Here is a 23,348-nt window from a genome sequence, read left to right as displayed (position 1 = left end):
GAAATCAAAACATCTTTGGGGAACACTGAAATCTGAACCGTAAAGGAAGCAAATGGAGTGGGAGGAGAAAGGTCCAGAATTAGCAGAACAGATTTCCAAGGAGGCAACATTGTACCTGAAAAGGAGAAAAATGGTTCAATAAAGCAGACGGAGCAGTAAGGCTCCAGAGCAGCTCCCAGCCATCATTGTCTCTATACCGGTTGGGACTAGACCTAAAGCAGGATAGGATGGAGTGGCTGTGACTTCCACAGTTTTCCATAGGATCCAGGATCATCGTGCTACCTTGCTGAGCCAGGAACATCCCACAGTCATCAAAGCAAGGGCTCCAAGTACCAAGGGAACTGGAGAACAGAGGCCCAGCCTCACAGAAATCAGGGGGAAGAAGTGCCATGACTTAGTAAGAAACCTGGTAGACCAGATTTTAATGAGTAATGAGCCTATAGGTAAGTGGGAGGATAAACTCTCCAACTTCTTTCCTTATGCCAAGCACATGCAAGTTGAGGATGGCCTCACAGAAGAGAACAAGCTACATCCCTTTAATTTGTTTCAGTGCACATGGTTTCCATTTTATACTAGAGTTGAAATTACCAAGAGAATTTAACAATAAAACAGCAACTAGTCTTGAAACACAAATGAAATTAAAAGCAGCAGTGGGATATGGCTTTGTGTTTTGAATCGTTTTAAACAATAGATTAGATGATCTTGCCTAGCAAAAGAAGTATAAAGGTCAATGATTCTGAATTTTAAAAAACACCATCCAATTAATATTTCACATAACTAGCATCTGATACACTCCTTTTATTTCAAAAACAGACTATATACATGTATAATGACTCCCTATCATAACAAAGATTCCTTCTGAATGTTGGATATATATTTGTAAATGTGAAAAATAGGCCATTCAAAACAGGATGGTTTTTCTCGCATCCATTTCTGGTAGACACATAGATCTGTACTTCGTAAAAATTTAAACATTGAGCCAGTGCCCTGGCATAACAGGATAACCCTTTGCCTGCAGAGCTGGCATCCCACATAGGCACTAATTTGAATCCCTGCTGCTCCACTTCCAATCACTTCCAACCCAGCTCCATGATAATGGCTGAAAGCATCAGAAGAGGGCCCAAGTGTTTGCAAGGGCCCCTGGACCCATGCGAGAGACCTGGAAGAGGCTCCTGGCTCTTAGGTTTGAAGCAGCCCAGCTCAGGCTATTGTGGTCATTTGGAGAGTAAACCAGCGGATGGAAGATCTCTCTATATCACCTTTCTCTGTTGTAACTCTGCCTTTCCAATAATTGTACAAAGTTGCAGAGTGGTGTATGGGTTTCCTACTGTTGCTATAACAAAGCACAAATGAAGTGGCTTAAATTCCATGAAGACATGGTCATATAGCTCTGCAGGTCAGAAGCCCTCCCTGGATCTCACCGGGCCAACATCAAGGTGATGTTCACCACCTCCTGGAGGCCACCCATAAGCTGGGCTCACAGAGCCCCTTTTGTCCTCATCTGGTGACTGAGTGGAATCTTCTTTCCCACAGTGTCCTTCCCCTTTCCTATTTAAGAATTCCCAAGATTGCATGAGGCCCACCTAGTAAGCCAGGATGCTGTCATCTTGCTTGAAGTCCACTAACTAGCAATCTTAGTCCAATCTGCAGCCTAACTCCTGCTAGTCCTGTAACACAGCATGTGCAGGACCTGGGGTTAGGAAGCAGACACTTGTGGGGGATGTTATTCTTCCTGCACCAGGTGGGGAAGAGAACCATCTCAGCAGATACTCCATTCAGTGACTTGGGACCTCACACATCTGCTCAACGCTTTGGTGCCACATGTTCAAGGTCAACCTGCCTGTTCAACCACAGGGGAACTGGCATAACTTAGTGTTTTCAGCCCAGAAAAGAGCTGCTCAGTTGAGCACCTTCCTTATCCTAGATGCCTTGGAGGTTTTGAATCCTGTGTGAACTGGACAGGACATGTGGCAGGAAGACAGAGCTATAAGACAGACAGGACTTCACCTCAGTCTGCATGCCTAGTACTGGGGCACAGGTGGGGAGGGACAGGGAGGGTCCTATACTCTTTTGAAGTATGTCAGATTTCAGTTAAAAAATGATGATTTTTGGAGTATGTGTTTTTGATTGGCAGTTAAGACGCTTGTACATCCCACATCAGAATACCCCGATGTAATTCCTGGCCTTTTCCTGATTCTGGCTTCCTACGAATGCAGACACTAGAGGCAGTAAAAGCTCAAGTAACAGCACTGCCTCCCACCTGGAAGGCCTGGCTTGGCTTCCCAGTGCCCAGATTCAGCTATTGTGAGCATCTGGGGAGAAAAAATCATCAGACAGGAGCTCACTCTCTCTGATTCTAACTCACAAATAAATAATTTTTTATAAATCAGCATGGCAGGGTAAGCACTTGGCCTAGTGTTTTGGGTGCCCCCATCCCAAGTTCAAGCATATGGCTCTGAGTCTGATCCAGCTCCTGACTCCAGCTTCCTGCTAATGCAGACCCTAGGGGGTAGAAGCAATGGATTAAGTAAATTGGGCTTCCGCACCTCCATAGGAGACCTGGACTCAGGAGACCTGCTTTCCAGATTCAGCCCCTGGACCAACCCAAATATTGTAGGTATTTGCAAGGGAGCAGGGGCAATAGATGAGAATTCTCTCTCTGTGTGTCCCTCATGCCATCAAATAAATGCTCAAAGTAAATAATTTTTAAAAATTAACTGCCAACTTTCAGCTGTAGTCTATGTGCTCCTAACAAACAAGCCACATATGTGGATAATGCATGTTGCTTTTGTGTAGCCCAGAGCTGAGAGCTTTAAAATTTGTGCATAAATAGGGCCCGATTTTAATAAAATCACTATTTCAGATGGATGCCCTTTGTGTCTGTGTGCTAAATTGGGGTGTAAAACAGATTTCTTGGATGGCCTGGTAAAATGGGTCATGGCATCATGTTCAAAAAGACTAAAACATGCTGCTTCAGCCAAAAGAACAAAATGTTTTCATGGCAGAATGCTGGTATAGGTCAGACTTTCCTAGGATGATGGTTAACAACAGTTCACTCCCAGTGGCTCCTAATTTTTAGCTATTATCATCTGTCCCAGACAGCTCCCACAAGGCAAGCTACAGAACGATGCAAAGAAAGAACTGCTTTTCTATTGTTCTCCCTCCAGGGCACTCTGAATCCCTTACCAAACATTTATCTGCAATTCTCTTTTGTCACTGAATAAAATGAGAGATGTCAGCATCACCATGTTCCAAAAAAGGAGGGAGTCTGTAAAAAATGCTCTGACTGCCACAAGTCCTTTTTAGGCAGCCATCTACCCCATCTTTCCATTCCCCAAGATTCCAAGTCCAGTGACAACCACCCCACTGGAGAAGGCTGAAGGGTGGCTTATGTGGCCCCTTCGCCCCCTGGTTGGCAGGTTCAGCTCTAGGGCTGGCTTTCACTACTCACACAAGGCACCCCAGGGGTGGGAAGGGGGTTGTGCTCACAGACAGCTGCTCTCTGGGGAATCTTGGTCTTGTTGTTAGGAATAAGTCGGGAAGCCAAGATGAGCTGGAAACTGTAGGGTCTGAGTGTTAAAATCTCATAGCAGCTTATAAGGACCTTAGGTCATACTACCTGCTAGGAACTGAGCTGTGTCTGCCCCCAAATTTCCTATGCTGAAGCCCCTAGAGTGACTACATTTGGAGACACGGCCTTCACAGTAATTGGTCAATGAGGGTGATGTGAATGAGGGTGAGGCCCTAACTGCACAGGATGTATGTGCCCTTTGGAGAAGAAGGGACCTGGAATCACCTCACCTGTAACATGCCTACATTCCACGCCAGGGTGTCTAGGTTGGATGCCCAGCTTGGATTCCTGGCTCCAGCTTCTCGCCAATTCAGACCCAAGGAATCCATTACAATGACAACAAAATGAGTTCCGACTGCCCACGTAGGGGATCGCAATTATGTTCCTGGTTCCTGGCTGTGGTCCTGCCACGGGTTCAGACATTGAATTTAGGGACTGAATCGGTGAAGCATGATGCATTCACCTGTCTCAGCTGGCTCGCTCACTCTCACCTTTTTTTAACCTTGTTCTTTTAAAGATGAGGAAGAGACACCAGAGATTTCCTTCTCTGTTACACAAAATAGAAGTTGAATGGACGTTTGGCTGCCAGATTCATCAAAAACGAATTGTGGCCCCCTTACCTTGGGCTTCCAGCTTCTAGAACTAGAATGAAATGTAATTTTGGCGTATGGACTCCCTAATGTGTGGTATTTCGGTTTGGCAGCCCAAACACACTGAAACACAAATCTACTGAACTAGATTGGAGTTGGCTATGATTTTGACATCAGAATTCATAGTAACTTTCAACAGCTATATTAAAATCTCGATGTTAAGAAAGAAGAGTGCACCTGGCGCAACAGCCTACTGTCTAAATCTTTGCATACACTAAGATCCCATATGGGTGCCAACTCATATCCTGGCTGCTCCACTTCCCATCCAGCCTCCTGCTTTTGGCCTGGAAAGCAGTTGAGGACGACCCTGCAGCCACGTGGGAGACCCAGAAGAAGCTCTTCTGGCTATTTTGACCATTTGGAGAGGCAACCAGCAGATGAGAGATCTTTCTCTCTGTCTCTCTTTCTCCCTGTAAATTTGTCTTTCTAATAGAAATAAACACATCTAAATTTAAAAAGAGCACAGGATAATAATATCTTTTATAAATGTTTTATAGATTCAAGACTAAGAAAAATTAAGCAATACATAACTTACAGCTTAAAAAGATATTGTGGGAAAATTGCATAGGACATCCAAGGAAAGCACACTCCTGAAGAATGTTGGTTTGTGGCACAATAAAACTCCTGGGACAGGAGGTCGGACACTGATAAAGTGCTGCGAAGTGGATGGTGGCCTCTCAGGTGCTAATTTCATTGGAATGTCTTCTTACACTGTTTTATTATATATCATCTCATATGTTAAATAGTCTTCCTTTTTAAAAAGATTTTATTTATTTATTTTTATTAGAAAATCAGATATACAGAGAGAAGGAAAGACAGAGAAAAAGATCTTCAGTCTGCTGATTCACTCCCCAAATGACCATAATGGTCAAGGCTGAGCCAATCCTAAGCCAGGAGCCAGAAGCTTCTTCCAGGTCTCCCAATGGGTGCAGGGTCTCAAGGCTTTGGGCCGTTCTCAACTGCCTTCCCAGGCCACAAGCAGGGAGTTGCATGGGAAGAGGGGCTGCCGGGATTAGAACTGGCACCCATATAGGAACCTGCTACATGCAAGGCAAGGACTTTAATTGCTAGGTTGTCATACTGGGTCCTCATATGTTAAATATTTTTAACATTGATTTTATAAAAATTAAAGGGATAGGAATAACACATATATACTAGTCTAATGAGGAGGGGTTATGTAACATTTTTACTTTCAAAATTCTACATTCTTAATGTTTTTAATCATCTCAAAACATATAGGTAAGATTTATGCTTAGAATGAAAAGTGAACAAAAATAAAGTTAAGAGAAGTTACTGAACACTGCGATTACTTGCATACCTTCTTTAATCGTCCTGCTCCCAACCTCACTTCCATCTTCTGAATAATAAGCTAGGATGAACAACTGACTACCCTTTTCTAAAAGCGCATTGGTTGAACTAAAATTATTTCAACCAACAATTCTATCACTCAGTATTGGTTTATTATATAGGTTACACACGACCTAGCTTGAAATGTAAGCCTTGGCTGAAATCAGCCCATACTCTTTTGAAATGAAAATAATAGCTTGGAGTTAATTCAATTGCTCTATAGCCCGGTTATTAAGAAAACACTAGGGAACAGACATACAAAGAAGGAAGTTGCTTATTTCTTTTCATCTCAAGTCAATTTAGGGGAATTATAGACATTTCCTTTTCAGGACTGAGAACTATCAATAGAATTTTAAGTGTAGTTCATTTATATTAATGTCTTCAATCCAGAACTTCCCAGACCTTTCTTTATGATGCCAGCTTTCCATTCAAATTAAAATAATTTTTTAAGACTAGTTAGCAGCAAATCAAGAGAAGGGTGTTTTGTGTGTGGCCTCTACATTTTGGTAGAAGAAAAAATCATTTCAAAGCAATCATTTTCTGAACATAATAAATCTGTAATTTCTTTCTTTTTGGCTCTGCAAGCTGAATCACTAAATAGAACAAAGCAGAGTTTGGATATTTCATACAAAACATTTTTTATTATCTGGAAAAATCAATGTATGCTGCAAAGCATGCCTCATGCTTAAAGGAGTTGGATACACAATAAACAGTGTGTGTGTGTGTGTGTGTGTGTGTGTGTGTGTGTGTGTGTGTGTGTGTGCTTGCAGTACACTATCTCTCCCACAGTTAGGATACTAGTTTGGATGTTCATTCAAAGCTCACAAGGTAAAAGCATGACCCCCAAAGTTTCATATAAATGGTACTAAGAGGGGGAAAAGTTCATCCACTTACAGTGTTTGGGATCCATCTGAGTGACTCAGTCAAGTGGAATTACTAGGGTGGGATACTCCTGATCCAATCACAATGTCTTTATCAGGAGAGACATATACAGTACATGTCCTCCTGCCATACGGTGCTTTGCACTGCTTTGGGATTCTGCAGTGAGAAGGTTACCAACAGATGCTAAGCCAATGAGTCTAGGCTTGACTTACAACTCTTGGTAACAAAAAGGTTAGGTTGACCAGGTCCAGGGGTAGATTCTTGGGGGGGAATATGTGGAATTACAATTCCCACTGGTTAGCTTAAGAGTTGGGGTGACTGAGCTAGGCATGACTGTGGAACCAGCCGACACTCATGGGTACTGGGGCTGGGAACAGGCTGGACAGGTCCAGGCTGCAGCATCCACAAGGGTACCCTCAAACAGGGTATGGGGCCCGCTAGGCCACAATATCCACCAGCCCATACAAAGGCTACAATGGGTGGTACGGCTTGCTGGAAGGAGGCCAGGCACTGCTGCTGTCCTTTATCAACTCTTTTGTTAGCAGTATTCCAAACTGAAATATGGAAAGCAGCTCCACAGAACCACAAAGAGGATGAAGGCAAAAAGCAAATTTCACATTTACAAAGCAGATTCCTACCGAAGCTTCAGGGTAGGGATGCCTGAGGTCTCTCAAAACGGACCTGGTCACAGTGCTTTCATGTATCTAATCCCAACAAGGTTTGTACTCTTGGGAGACTGGGTGATAATTTGATTTCTTTTTCTTTTTTTAATTTGCCATCCCAGCTAGATCTCATGGTGGTCAATGGGAGGGGTTGTGTGTTACCACAGCAAATCCACAATACACAGTTCTTAGCACACAGTAGGCCTTCAATACACCAAAGAGGAAGGGAATTAAACAGTACAAAAAATCAGAATGTTACATCTAAAGTTAAAGCAGCACTGTCCAAGCGTGAGATGTGGACCTGCGCTGTGTTATGCTGGCATCCCATACGGGTCCCAGTTGAAGTCCCAGCTGTTCCACTTTTAATACAGCTCCTTGCTACTGTGCCTGGGAAAGCAGTGGAGCAGCAGAAGGTGGCACAAGTGTTTGGGCCACTCACCCATGTGGGAGACCAGGATGTAGCTCCTGACTTCAGCCTTGCTATAAAGCCATCTGGAGAATGAACCAATGAATGGAAGATCTATCTCTCCCTTTCCTTCTGTAGCTCTTTCAAATCAGTGAATAAATCTTTATACAAAAGAAAAAAGAAGAAGAAAAGAAAAGATTCAGGCACTCAGATATAGACATTCTATATCCAAGTGTCTGGGTTGCAGTTCCAAATATGCTTCTGCTTCCAGCTTCCTACTAATACAGCTCCTAGGAGGCAGCAGGTGTTGGCCCTGCCACCTATGTGGGAGCCCCCAAGAATTCCGGCCTCTGGTTTTAGCCTGGCCCTCTGTCATCTTACTCTCTACCTCTCTTTGTCTCTTCTCTTTTCCCTCCCTCTCTCTCTCCCTCTCCATCCTCTCTCCCTGTGCCTTTCAAATACAGTTTTTTAATTCATTAAAAAAAAAAAACAGATCCTCAAATAAGTCTTTACCAAGAGCCATATTTATTACGGAAAACTTAACAACAAATTGAACAAGCAAATTTTGTAACTGGGATGTGTACTTGGAGTATTTTTTCCCCACTTGGTTGAACAGATAATTAGTAGGCTGTGTTGTTTCATGGAGTAATTATTACTCAAGAGCTAAACACTTCCCTTCTAAAGTCTACTTTTCACAAACATTATATAAACAAACTATTAGTAGTTAGAAGTAAGTGTTGCAGGCCTGGTGCAGTGGCCTAGCAGCTACAGTCTTCACCTTGCATGCGCCAGGATCCCATATGGTCACTGGTTCTGATCCCGGTGGCTCTGCTTCCCTTCCAGCTCCCTGCCTGTGGCCTGGGAAAGCAGTGGGGGACAGCCCAAAGCTTTGAGACCCTGCACCCACGTGGGAGACCTGGAAGAGCTCCTGGTTTGGGATAGGCTCAGCTCCAGCCATTGTGGTCACTTGGGGAGTGGATCATTGGATGGAAGATCTTCCTAACTGTGTCTCCTCCTCTCTGTATATCTGACTTTGCAATAAAAATAAATAAATCTTTTAAAAAAAAAGAAACAAGTAGGTGTTGCTGCCACGATTGATATTAATAGTAGGGACCCAGGAGTGTCATAAGCCTCCTCTGGCAGTCAGTCGTTTCTCTTCCAACTGGATGGACAGGTCAGTTCTCCATGGGAACAGTGACATACCAGGATAGTAGATACCCATCACACCAATGCCCAGTCTAGCCAAAGTCAGGTGAGAAGGCTCCTCCCCACCACCACTCTGCAGCCCAACCTGCCGAGAGCCGAGAGGCCAGCTCAGGCATGCCTGGGCTTCTCCATTCCACAACAGGCAGAAAACACAGCTCTTGGGAGCCAGCCCAAGACCAGAGCCACATTTTTCAGGAGGAAGGCCCTGGTAGCTTCACCCAGGACCCTGCCCACAGCAAACCACCATTCTAACCAATCCCACTGGCATTCATCCCTTTGTGAGCAGAAGTCCCCTCACCCAAGGCTGCCCCAAGTTTCTGATGCCAGACAGCGTTGTTATTGCCCCAGCCTCCCAGGTGCAAATCAGTAAGCTCAGAGGAGCCAGGTGGCAGACAGGTCATCCAGGGGAGGGCAACGACAGCACCTCCCCAGAGACAGAAACCAACTGCTCTGTGTTCCCTCAGAAGGCAAAATGAGAGCTGGAAATGGGAGTGATCAGCAGGAGACAGCAGAGGAGGGAAGAGCTCCTGAGATTTGGCACAAGTGTGTGGCCAAGACCTTGAATTAAAACACCTCTCAAATAATAGCACTGGTCGACTGTTCATAAGAACATACCCTGCCACCAAGGAAGCCAAAATTATTAGGATTTGCTTTCTTTTTGAGATTTTTTTTCCCAGCTATGTGCCCTTGAAATGTTACTTAGGGGTCGTTAATGCACTTGCACCCCACCTCTCTGTGCCAGGGTTTGATTCCCAGGTCTGGTTCCTGACTCTAGCTCCCTGGGATGCAGCAAGGATGACGGTTCAACTAGTCAGGTTCCTGTTCCTCATCTGGGAGACCTGAATTGAGTCCCCAGTTCTCAGTTTGGGCTTGGCCCAGTCCCAGCTGGCTGCTGCAAGTGGGGAGTGAACTGGTGAATGGGATTCTCTCATATGAATGAATGAATACATAAATGAATTTTTAAAAATTAAGTTCTTCTTAAAATAAGAAAATGAATATGAGAGAGAGAGAACCACCAAATTTTTTCCCTAAAGTGTTACGTGGTAATGAACTCTCCTCTCACATACAGGCTTTCGCTTTGGCTCTGTGGATGTGCCTTCTGGGAATCGAGTCATAGAATTAAAGGACTGGAAAGAAAATGTGAAACACACTTCGATAGGGCTGACAGATTTACTCCAAGTATATTTGGCACCCATCTAAGAAGTGGGGAACAAAAGCAGGAAGACAAATGAGACATGAAGATACACCAAAACGTGTATGGAAAAGTGGACTTGAAGGGTAAGGTCAATTTGGTGCAAAAATACCTCATAAACCATGCACAGCTTTTTCATAACATGTATCTTCCATGAGCATTTTGAAAAACACTTAGGTGCATACATTTCAAAATAAACAAATCTTCAAACTCCATTTTCCCCATGTGCCCATTACTCTGACACTCACAGAGTTGATTAAAGCAAGGAAAAGAGGTATCTAGGACAGTCAAGAGTGAGGAGCCCTTTCAACAGTTTTCCAGGCCTTGCAGGCCTGGCTTTGGCTGATTGGCAAGGGCAACTAGGATGTGACCAGTGGTAAGGTAGCTGGTCCAGGAACCTGGATTTGCTTTGATTCCTCAGTGCATGTCTCCAGGGCCACCCCGCTCTCTGAGACAGCAAGCCTCTCACAGCGAGGACCTCCTCTCCCTGCATCAAGGTCGGCACTGCAGTGCAGTGGTTCCTCCTCACTGGAGTGCCTGGCATCTCGATGTGAACAATCCAACCTAATTAGAACTGGCAAGCAATGGGTGGAATATATCTAGACATTTGACAGGAAAGAATTACTGCTTATATTTTAGTTGTAATAATGTTATGGTTTTCTTGAGAGTTTTGGCACTTTAGAAACACATACTGAAGCTCTGGGATCAAATAAAGATGTGAAATTTTGCTGTTTAATAACCTGGTAATGTTTGTGAAAGAATTTAAGAAGAGAGTCTAGAGAAATCAAGAATAGCCATTTGACGATGATGGTTAAAACTGGTTGATGGGTGCTGGCACTGTGGTATATCAGATTAAGCTGCTGTCTGTTGGCGTCCCAGTTGTCCCACTCCTAATCCAACTCTCCATTAATGCTCCTGGAAAAGTAGGAGACGATGCCCAAGTGCTTGCAGCCCCTGTATCCACATAGGAGACCCCTAGTTGCTGGCTCCTGGCTTCGGCCTGGCCCACGCCAGCTGTAGCAGCCATCTGGTGAGCGAAGCAGGAGATAGAAGTTCTCTCTCTCATGTCTCAGCCTCTCACTGTAACTGTGTCTTTCAAATAAATAAAACTAAATCTTAAAAAAAAAAAGAAAATCATGGTTGATGGGGATTGACACTGTTACTTAGTGGGTTAGGCACCTGCAACATCAGCACCCAATATAAGCTCAGGTTCAAGACCTTGCTGCTCCATTGCCAACCCAGCTCCCTGCTAATGCACCCTGAAAGAAGCTTCTGACTCCTGGCTTTGGCCTGGTCCAGTCTTGACTGTTTTGGCCACCTGGGATATAAACTATGTATATATATTTGACTCTGCCTTTCAGATAAATCTTTAAAAGAAAATGGTTGATGAACATACAATGGTATATTCTTTATAGTTTGTAATATTTGAAGTTGCACATATATGTTGACATTATATACAGCCATGTACATGTAAATATATAGATAGATATACAGGGAAGGACCCTATATATAGGGAAGAAAAAAGAATTCACTGAGAAATTGGTTGTATCTCTCCCCAGCTCACCACTGCCTGGCAGACATCACAGGCCACTGAACACCAAGAAGAGAGGCTGCAACTGTCCTATTTTGCCTTAATACTGCAATCTTGGCAGCTATAACTGCAGTCTCAAGAGAGAGATTCAGTTTCTGATCACCTCCAAGAAACAACATCCTTTAGCATATTGAAAGTGACAAGAGACAACCGACAAAATCCCACGGTTTACATTAGAAGTCTGAAGGCACTGCCATGTTCTGGATCAGGGAGTTAACGGTGCATGACGAAGGGCAAACTCAGGAAGAATTTAATTTAGCTCAGGTATGAAAGGATGCCTTTTAAGACAAATCAGCAGTTATGCCATGGGGTAAGCAGAGAAGTGACAGCATAAAACAAGACAAAACTGCAGGCATCTGAAAAATATCCACTGTGTATCTTTTTACTCAGCACCAATTCTAGGAATGTGTTTGCTACCAGCAAAGCTCAGTGGGTTCTTTCCTCAGCTTGTTATAGAAATAAAAATCCAAGGGATCAGTTGCACACAGAAAAGTTATATTTGGGAAGTGATCGGGTGAATGTGGAAACAAGGAAGGGGAAAGCACCTCCTGGCAGAGCTGGGAGATGGGGTGTATTCTGAAAGGAGAGAGGGAGAGACACCAAAGGTTGAGAAAGGGTTTTGGGAATTTAAAGCTTCCCCAACTCTTTGCGCAGGAACCTGTGGGGAAGACGTTCTCCATTGGTTTCTTAACAGCTAGAAATGGCTGAACAATCCCTGTACCACCCACTTGAAGCTGTGGCCAAGATTTTAGCAGGTTTGGATGATCTCAGTATTCTAACAACATAATTAGCTAAGTGCCCAAAGAGGTATGTACAATGATGCTAGCCACCCCTTTATCATTTATACTAAAAGGACTGAGGCGGCAGGGGGTTGGCGCTTTGCCACAGCAGTTAAGGTGCCACATCCCATACTGGAGGACATGGGGTCAAGTCCCAGGTTTGCTCCCAGTCCAGCTTCCCACTCAGGCTCACACTGGGAGGCAGCAGCTGATGCCTTAAGTGGTTGGGTCTCTGCCATCCAGCTTCCTGCAGAACCTATCCCAACACCAAGCACGGCAGGGATTTGAGGAGCAACTCAATAAACAGGAGCATATTCTTTCCTTCTCTCTCTCAAATAACTTTTGAAGCAAAAAAAGACAAAACACCAAATGTCCATCACTAGAAAACAGTTAAACTACTGATTGGACATATAGTGAAAACATATACAACCTCAAAATGCTGATGCCTGAAATACACTTTAAATAAAACAGTGGGTTTTTCAAATTTCTGGACTTTTATTTTTATTGAAAATGCAGATTTGCAGACAGGAGGAGAAACAGACAGAAAGATCTTCCATCTGCTGGTTCACTCCCCAAGTAGCTACAATGACCAGAGGTGAGCCAATTCAAAGTCAGGAGCCAAGAGCTTCTTCTGGGTCTCCAATGCAGGTGCAGGGTCCCAAGACTTTGGGTCATCCTTTACTGCTTTCTCAGGCAACAAGTAAGGAGCTAGATGGAAATTGGAACATCTGGGGCAGGAACTGGTGTCCATATGGGATCCCGGTGCAGGGAAGACAAGGATAAAGCCATTGAGCCATTGCGCCAAGCTAAAACTGAACCATTTACACCAAACTTTAAAACAAATCTTATACAGCCATATTTTGACAATTTTTATTGGAAAGGCAGATCAAATTTACTGAGAGACAGAGAGACAGAAGGATCTTCCATTCACTGGTTTACTCCCCAAATGGTTGCAATAGTCACAGTGGAGCCAGTCCAAAGCCAGAAGCCAAGAACTTCTTTTGGGTCTCCAATGCAGGTACAGGATCCCAAAGTCTTGGGCCACCCGATAGTGCTTTCCCAGGCCACAAGTAGGGAGCTAGATGAGAAGTGGAGCAGCCAGGACTCAAACTGGTGTTCATATGTGACTCCAGTGTTTGCACAGTGAGGAGTCAGCCATTGAGCTGCTACACTGAACCCAAAATCATATTTTTGTTTTAAAGCAAAGCATGTGATGCAAAAATGAAAATGAAGGTCCAGCACGGTAGCCTAGTGGCTAACGTCCTCACCTTACATGTGCCAGGATCTTATATGGCCTCTGGTCCTAATCCCGGCAGCCCCACTTCCCATCCAGCTCCCTGCTTGTGGCCTGGGAAAGCAGTCAAGGATGGCCCAAACCCTTAGGACTCTGCATTTGTATGGGATACCCAAAGGAGGCTCCAAGCTCCTGGCTTTGGATCGGCGCCCCTTCAGCCATTGTGGCTGCTTGGGGAGTGAATCATCTTAAGAGATATTTCTGTCTGTTCTCCTCTCTGTATATCTGACTTTCCAATAAAAATAAAATAAATCTTTGAAAAAAGACTGAAGATGAGCTGGACTGCATTAATAAAATACAAACTGTGGTGTTTTCTGCTTAGTAAAATTAAAAGTGGTTCTGGCCCTCTTTGAATGATTTTCTGCTTGGCTGGAACCACTTTCAGTAGCAAACAATACCCTGCAACTCTCCCCAGGGAGGGGTGCAAGGGGAGCACGGAACGAGGTTCTTTCTTTTAAGAAGACAACAACAATACTCTGAGTATGCCCACAGTCAGGAGACAAGTTTCAGAGCTGGAGAGAGGTGACACTCTAAGCACATAATCCCAGACAGCCATGGTGGGTCAGCTCATTCATTACTTTCAAGGGACATCTTGTACTGAACAGTTCTCTGTTCCCCACACAGTTCCAGCCCTTCCAGATGAAATGACTGGGACACAACTGCCTGCCCTCAAGGGGTTTTTGCCTAATGGAAGGGGAGAACATATTTATCCAAGTCAATGGAAAGCACTCTGGGAGGGTAGTAGAAGGGCAAAGTGTAGCCTGAGCACAGGGAAAAGACAGACTCTATCTGGCTGGCAGAAGGGGAAGAGAAGAGCTGGTCAGAAAAACCTTAGGGTGAACCCATATGGGTCATGCAGAGGAGCTTTGAGAATGGTCACCCCAGCACATGAACAGATGCAGGTAGTTGGGGGCAGAGGTGGACTGAGTAACTTACACTTTTGGGGAAAGGAAATACAGGTGTAACATGGAGTAATGGATCTGGTGAGGCAGGTGAATGAGGGCAGAGGATGGAGGGCCCAAGTGCCCGACTGAAGCACTCAGGGTCCTCCCTGAGGCCACTGGGACTTCTGAAGGGTCTGGGATTTCCCTGTGATGGGGTCCTCCAGACAACAATGCAGGGCAACACCTGCAAGTGGATGTTCAAGTGCACTTTGTGAAGGGGTGGGGTGGGTGGAGGGCAGTTGGAGGGAACCAACCCCTGTGCTCAGCACTCTACCTGCATTACCTGCATTAGCCAGGTAAACCTCACAAGGTTAGGCAGTGGAGAGCAGTGCTGGCCCAGTTTCACCAGTGAGGAGTCTGGGACGGAGCGCCGTGCAGCAACTTGCCCTGGGCTCACACAGCTAGCAAGCAGCAGAGCCAGCAGTGCACCTTGGGCTGCGAAACTCACACCGAGACCTGGTGCTGGAGCCAAGCCATGATGGTCTTGAAACACCCTTTTCTTCTAAACACTCTATGATATTTCCAAATCATTACAAACTCAAGCAACTCAAACCCTACTACAAGGAACTTGAGGACGTGTGGCTTTTCAGGGAGAGGGGAGATTTCTCAGCTATAAAAACAAGGTTTAATGAAAAATAATCTGGGAGAAATAGGGTGAAATTGGATCTGTCTAGGGACTATATTTTAACTCAAGAGAAACCACTAGGGAACAGGTGGTTTTGTTGTTTGCTTTTTTAATAGGTAGATGCAGGTAAGAAATCTAAAGGGATCAAAGAGTGACCAGAGGTGGGGGCAGATTATCAGCTCTAAACAGAGAAGAGCTGAGGATGGAAAGCAGCACCATGAAGCTGGGCAGGTGGACCAGGCCAGCACAAGGAGGCAGAGGAAATCCACAGTGAAACTCAAGTCTGTGAAAGAAAGGAGATTTTGCATTCAGGGACAGACTGAATGCCAAGCAGGGGAAACAGGAATGCTCAACCACTGCAAGCAACCATACAACAACAGTAAGGAGACAAGCAGAAAAGGCAGCCGACCAAGAAGCCCGTCATTTATATGGGGAGCACACAAACACACACACACAATCTTCCACAGAGCAGGAACAACTAACATACTCTACAACTAAAGAGAAGGCCAGCTCTGCCTTCAGTGCCACACACCAGGTAAAAAGAGTTTCTTCTCCCAGCAGGAGAAGGGATAAACAAATGGCTCAGAAATGGGAAAGGTTTCAAGGGGGTTAGCCAGGAAAAGGTAGAGGGTTTTGAAAATGAAGGACATTGTAAGGCGGTTAGGCGACCTCGGGAGATAATTCACATCCATTGAGCATCTTCTCTCTTCTAGACACTATCCAACCACTTCATTCCACTTCAGCCTAATGAGTCCACCCTTACTGCCAGTTTGAAATGTGAGCAAACTGAGGTCCAGACACCCCAAAGAGGCTCACTCACTGCTGCCTAGCAAAACCACAATCAGTTTGGTCTGCCTCTTCCAGCTGCATCCACCTACCCTGAGCACTAACTGTGTGTTCACTGTGGATAGACAGTGGCCCCCAAAGATACTAGTGACACTATTACTCCCAATCATTCCAGGATTTCAAGCAGTATGGGTATGGTGCCAGCATTGTGATGGAGCATGCTAAGCCACTGCTTGCAATGCCAACATTCCATATCAGAGTGCAGTTGCTCAAGCCCCAGCTGCTCTGCTTCCCATCAGGCTTCCTACTACTGCTACCTGGGAAGGCATCAAAGGCCGAAGCGCTAGGGCCCTTGCCAGTTATATAGGAGACCAGGCTGAAGTTCCTTGCTGCTGATTTTAGTCTGGCCCACATATGGCTGCTGTGACCATTTGGGAAGTGAACAAGCAAAAAGATCATGCTCTCCCCGTCCCTTCAAATAAATATGTAATCTGAAAAAAAGAAAACATGTACTTAGAGAAACCATTAATCCAATTTCAGGGATAAACATCTCTGAATTCAGAGTACACAGGAGTGAAAGATTGTTGCATCTCAGCATATCTAGATTAGAATGCACTTAGACAAAGTAACCAACTGAACTTTTTTTCTTAAGATTGATATATTTGGGCCCAGCACAATGTCTAAGTGGCTAAATCCTTGCCTTGCATGCACAAGGATCCCATATGGGCATCAGTTTGTGTCTCAGCTGCTCCACTTCCCATCCAGTTCCCTGTTTGTGGCCTGGGAAAGCAGTTGAGGACGGCCCAACGCCTTGGGATTCTGCACCCATGTGGAGACTTGGAGGAAGCTCCTGGCTCCTGGCTTTGGGTTGGCTCAGCTCCAGCCATTGCAGCCACTTGGGGAATGAACAAGTGGACTGACAATCTTTTTGTCTCTCTGTAAATCTGCCTTTACAATAAAAATAAACACTTTCTTTAAGATTTATTTTTAATGGAAAGGCAGATATACAGAGAGGAGAGACACAAAGATCTTGCATCTGTTAGTTCATTCCCCAACTAGCCACAATGGTCAGATCTAAGCCAATCCAAAGCCAAGAGGCAGGAACTTCGGCCCTGTCTCCCACACGGGTGCAGGGTCCCAAGGCTTTGGGCCGTCCTTGACTGCTTTCTCGAGCCACAAGCAGGGAGCTAGATGGGAAGTGAATCCAGGACACAAACCAGTGCCCATATGGAATCCAGGTGCATGCAAGGCAAGGATTTAGCCACTGAGCCATTGTGCTGGGCCTCAATTGAACTATTCAAAACCCAAGTTTAAAACGTTGCTGCTCTGGGGAGCCAGTACAATGGCATATCAGGCTAATCCTCTGTCTGCAGCACCAGCATCCTATATGGGCACTGGGTTATGTCCTGGCTGCTCCACTTCCAATCTAGCTCCCTGCTTACGGCCTGAGAAAGCAGTGTAGGATAGCTCAAACCTTTGGAAGACCTGGAAGAAGTTCCTGGCTCCTGGCTTCAAATTGACTTGGTTCTGGCTATTGTGGCCATTTGGGGAGTAAACCACAGAATGGAAGATTGTTTCTCTCTCTGTCTCTCCTCTCTCTGTAAATATGCCTTTCAAAAAAAAGCATATAAATCTTTAAAATGCTACTGCTTTTATGTAGGATTGAAACTACAGTTTGGAAAACAATTTGGCACTTTCTTCTGGAATTAAACCTATTGTTACTATATAATCCAGCCAACCTATTTCAGGAGGTTTACTCAAGAGAAAGAAAAACTTTTCAAAATCCTACATGCAAAGGTTCAGACAACCTTATTCATAATAACCTCAAGTAGGAAACAACCCAAATGTCCTTCACCAAGGGAAAAGACAAAAGACAAAATAAAAAAAAAAAAAAACTAGGGCATGCAAACAATGGAATACTGTTAAGCAAAAAACAAAACAAAACAAAAATACACTATGGGATATATACAACATATTTAATCTGAAAGAATTAAGTCAAAGAACCTGGATTCAAAGAAGGTGCTTAACAGATTATTTTATTTCATGACAATGTTGGGAGAAAAAAGCTAAATAATAGAAAGAACAGAGAAGTGGTTGCCAGAGGGGTGACAAGAGAACTTTGGTAATTTCTTGGAGTACCTTGATTAGCAACTATGTGTCAGGCAGAGCATGGCCCCAAAAGATGGCCACAGCCTAACATCTAGAATCTGTGAATATGCAAGAGTGACTTGGCAGATGGAATAGTTGCTAATCGGCTCATCTTAATATAGAGAGACTATTCCAGATTATCCAGGGAGGCTCAGCAGAACCACAGATACCTTTCTAAGTGTTACAGGCAGAAAGGTTGGAAGCACGAATGGGCCTTGAGCCACCCTTGCTGGTTTTGAAGATGAAGGGCTCCAGCTGTTGGGGACCCAAGAGCAGCCTTTAAAATTAGAGGACAATCGCCAATGACAGCACAGAACAAGGACTTCAGTGCCAGGAACTGAGTTCTGTCTCCAATCTGAATGAAAAAAAGAAAAATGGACTTCCCCATGCTTCCAGAATGAAGTTCTCTCCAGAAAAGAACACAAGCTGACCAACACTCTCATTTTTGGCCTTGTGGCCCTTTGAACAGAAAAACCAACCATCCTGCAGGGCTTCTTTCCGGCCTATAGGATCTGTGAGATCACAAATTTGAGCTTTTGTAAGTCTTACCCTTCATGGAAATTTGTTATGACAGCAACAGAAAACTAACCAAGCATAGTCAGAAAACTCCACATTTGCCAAAACGATGGCCTACACAGCAAAAAGATGCGATTACTGTCTATCAATTTTAAACAAGTTTTTAAGTGTTCTTCCTTTGAAAGGCTGTAACTACTGGGGACAAAAAGGAAATTCCAGGATGTAGCTCTACATTCTCACTTCTTCAGACCTCAACCTCAAAAACATCAAGGCAAACTTACATTTGGTCTCCATCCCAGTCCCTGCCTTCCTTGCCATCTTCTGTAGACCCCTAGTACAATCCAAGCCAAGGATACTTTCCAGCACCTGAGATGCTCAGAATCTATGGCTGAAGTTTTATCTCTGGCTCTGACAGGTCTGAACTATCACTGTATTGGCAGGAAGCACAAGTCTTTACAATACCTGCCTTCCTAGCACTGCAAACCAGAGAAAAGCTCAACAAAGGGAAAGTGAAGTGTGAAAGTTTCCCTCAAAGAACTTTGTTGGGAACCGGCCAAGTCAGGCAGTTTCCATCCATACAGATGCTTCAACACCAACTGCAGGGCCCACGGTAATGGATGACTCGCCAGGATTCCAGCAGCTAATGGAATAATCTCCAGGAAATGTCATAAATCCAGTTGTTATCTCTGAAGAACCAATGTGCAGCAGGAGGCAGCCCATCTTGGACTCACGAGCTCATCCCCCTCTCACTTCTAGCTCAGCACCAGTAACGTTAGCTCAGCTGAATGCAGATCTTTCCCAATTCTCCTATGCCATGCTAAGCACAGTGCATGATAGATTTCCAGGCCTGTTCTCAAAAGAATAGTGCTCCTCTCTAAAAAAAAAAAAAAGAAAAAAATTAACTACCCCCCCCACATAAGCCAAGTAATAGGTTAAATACGGCAAGTAAAAAGGTCACGAATTAACAAAGAGATCAAATCAGTTCTTTCTAAGTGCCTTCCACAGACAAGGTCCTAGAATGTACAAAGGAGTAAACAATGGGTGCTCCTTGTCTCTATACCTGGATGGCAATGGCATTAAGTACAAAACCCAAACCAATGACAGTGTAAGGCCAAACAATTACAAGATCACATACAGGACAAATGTTAAGCAGTTGCTAGGGTAGTCAGGGAAAGAAGGCATGGGAGCTGAGGGGAAAAAAAACAAACAAAAACAAAACAAAACAAACAAAAAAACCAGAAGGGGTCCTTGTAGTAGCACGGCAGGTTAATTTGCCATTTGTAATAGTGGCAGCCCTACTGAAGCACCGTTCAAGCCCCAGCTACCCTGCAACAGATCAAACATCCTGCTAAAGCAGTGGAAGATGGAGTTCTCGGGCCTCTGCAATTCACAAGGCAGACGATCACACAGTTCTTGACTCCTGGCTTTGGCCTGGCTCAGACCTGGCAGTTGTGGTCATTTGGGGAATGAAATAGTGGATGAAAGATCTCTTTCTCTCAGCCTCTCCCTGTGTCTCAGTTACTCCTGCTTTTCAAAGAAATACATGCTTTTCAAAAGTTCCGGAATGGTGAAGATGATGCCTCACAGACATTCCTTTAAAAGAGAAGCTTCCCTATAAAATCTCTCTCAACCTAGACTTCGTAAGAATTAAACTATACTTTAAAGAAAATAGGACCTTCACTCCAAACACACAATTTCTGAATTTGGACTAGCAACTCTACTGCAATACACTCTTATTACTATTTGCTTATTTATTTATTTATTTGAAAGGCAAAGTGAAAGGGAAAGAAAAAGAGGAAAAGAGAGATCTTCCTTCCATCTGGCTCACTCCCCAAATGTCCACAACAGCCAGGTCTGGGACCAGGCAAAAGCCAGTAATCAGGAACTCCATCCAGATCCCCCATATGCCCGTGGACCATCTGCTGCTGCTTTCCCAGGTGCATCAGCAGGGAGCTGGATCAGAAGCACAGAAGCTGAACTCCAATCAGCAACTCAGTATGCAGTGCCTGCATAACCCTTGCACTGTAGTACTACATCCATGAAATTCATTCTTGACTGGTCTTGGCTGTGAGTGAAGGTGACTGGCATTTCTGGATAGTTCTGAGCTTCTCCAGTCTGTGAACCATGAATAAAACCTGACCTGGGTTACCAGGCAACAGTTCTGCATTTGCCCTAGTACTTGACAATCCAAGTTCCATTACCTTTTCACATCTCAGTCTTCTGCTCTGTGCACACACTCACCAAAAGATGCGCAACAGCATGTCCATAGCCACACTATTCCTATTAGTCCCAAGCTGGAAACTCTCCAAATATCCAGCAACAGTTAACAGACACATGAATTGTAATACAGTCTAATAATGCAACATGGTGCAACAATGGGGCTGACCCCCACACATACAGCTTGTGCATCACAAGAAACACACAAAAGAGAGCATGCTGTATATGTTCATACATAGAAAGTTAAACAAACAAAAAAAACAAGCAAAGTCAAAATAATAGTTACCCTTGATGGGAGGTGGTTAGCGAGCGGAAGGAACACTAGTGGGACTTCTGAAGTGCTGAAAATGTTACAAGGAGCAGCCACTTTGGGAAGTCCTAACACCATATATTTTGTAACTTTCTTCCATATGAATACTTAATTTCAATGAAAAGTTGACCTTAAAAAAATCCTGAGATCTGCCTGTTGTATTCAAACAGCATAGCAGGGATGAGAAAGACCACTTCACAGTTGGAGAGTAACGCATGTATTTTATATGTTGTCTTGGTTTTATCAATAGCATATACATTTAGATGGAGAAATCATATTTGTAGTACTACAGCACTTGAGAAAGAGAACTAGAAATTAGAATCTCTGTTTTGTACACAGATTAAAGATGACATATTATTTCACTTTGTTGGTCCTGGGGATGGTGCGGGGAGAGAGTTGCTAAAGGGAAAAAGGAATAACCAGAAGAGGAAAGGGGTTTGGGAGAGGAAGTAGAAAAAGAACTTCAAGTTCTGCTTTGAAACATCTAGGGGGGGAAAACAGGGTCACCAGAATTTATTCTAGTGCTACACAGACATTTGTTAGAAAATTGTTACAAGCCAGGGGGGCAGGGACTAGCTGTCCCCAGGAACTCCCACTATCTAGCCCACAGGCTAGCTTAAGAACAACAGATAAGGCTGCAGGGAGGTCCTGGCAGAGAGCTGGACCCCAAGCAAGCCACACTGGGACTGCACACAGACATGCCATCAGTCCACGCTGCCTCTGACTGTATGGTCTCCCTTCTCATCAACAACTGTACCACACATCGCCTGCGCAAGTCAACAGGAGCAGAACAAAACCTTCACAGGTCGGCTGTCAGAAGGAACCCAGCCTTTGGAGGTCACTGTCTCCTGATAAATGTGAAAATCCAGAGAATGTGTCCTAACGGGAGCTACCTTTATACTGAGATACTGGCTACCCCTTGCACCTGCCATTCCCCAAAGACCCTGCTCAGGGATTGCATCAGGGACAACCTTGACACAGATGCTGGGCGTTGGCTTCTGAAGCTGGATTGGAGAAACACTGGGAGGACCCTGGAGATACCTTCGGAAAAGTCACCTGTCAATCACTTGACCTAAATACACCAGCCACTGGGAGAATGGGGGGGAAGGGGGCTGGTCGGAGCATGCTCAGTGATTGGGATGACATCACTTAATCAATGCTGAGGAGGGAAGGCTGCAGGAGCAGCCTAGAGCTGGCTGCCAAGAACGTGTCAGCGGGACGGAGGCTTCCATTAATGGGTCCCTCCCTACGCCGCCTGCATACAAAGGGCACCATCAGCCCCACTCGCCAGCGGACTGGGGGCAGGGCTGGCCGATTTCACGGACAGAGCCCTTTAAGAACTGAAACCCACTGGAGCTCCCTCCCCCACCCACTGCAGCTGAGAGGGAGCAGAGAGGGGAGAGGAGAAAGTGGGGATGGGGGATCCAGAAGGAGGGAGCCCCAAGCCACAAAAAAGTAACTTCTGCTCTGCGCACAGAGGGGCTTCTTGGCCGTAATCTGAAGCCCCCCCCCCCCCCCCCCCGCGCGTGCCCCATGGATGCGGCCGCAGTTTCCTCCCCAAGCCCCGTGAAGCACATCCCAGGGTCTGAGGTTACCAGGTGGGGGACATGTCCCAGGGGTCAGGGGGGCCAATCCCGGCTCCACAAGCGGGACAGCCTGGGTGACAGCAAGGTGGAGACGTACCAGGCCTCCTCCAGGGAACACCTCAGCCACCAGTGCCACCCTCCCACCCCCGCCCCGGTCCCCAACTCCAGCGGATGAGTGAGGAGCAAGGTGAAACCCACGGAGGGAGAGGCCGAACCAGGGATGTATCTTCCGAAGCATTTTTCCCCCTCGCCTGAGGGCGAGAGAAGAGGCCAAGTGCCCCACGAATTGTACTGCAGCCTAAACGCCTCCGCAGGGCTCACAGCTTTGGAGAAGGAAGGGGAACCCTGAACACCTATTCACGCGGCATGGAGAGTGTAGGAAACAATAAGCCCACCTGGGCCCCCACCCCACGAACAATGGCGACGCCGAGCTCTGTCTCGCTCCCACCTCCACCCCCGCTGGCCGAGGCCCGCCCCACCACCCGAGGGGTAACGCCAGGGCGCGGGGTGAGGGGTCCCCATCCTGCCCACCGGGAGGACGGACCCAGCGGCGGCTGAACCCCTCGGCCTTGTCCAAACTGTCGGGGTGCCAGGCAAGCCAGCGAGAAGCAGGAGTGGGGGGCCAGACGCTCTGCT

The 23,348-nt window shown here is 45.4% G+C and overlaps 1 protein-coding gene across 1 annotated transcript in view; it reads right to left on the bottom strand.

Annotated features, from left to right (window-relative positions):
- Window positions 1-23,348, bottom strand: part of KIF5C (kinesin family member 5C) — a 129,443-nt gene that overhangs the window by 105,586 nt on the left and 509 nt on the right. The window lies entirely within an intron of this gene.

Source organism: Ochotona curzoniae, unplaced genomic scaffold (genome assembly GCF_017591425.1).
Source record: "Ochotona curzoniae isolate NIBS_2020 unplaced genomic scaffold, NIBS_Ocur_1.0 contig_2210, whole genome shotgun sequence".
In the NCBI taxonomy this organism is placed as follows: Eukaryota; Metazoa; Chordata; class Mammalia; order Lagomorpha; family Ochotonidae; genus Ochotona; species Ochotona curzoniae.
This window is presented reverse-complemented; position numbering and strand designations above follow the sequence as displayed.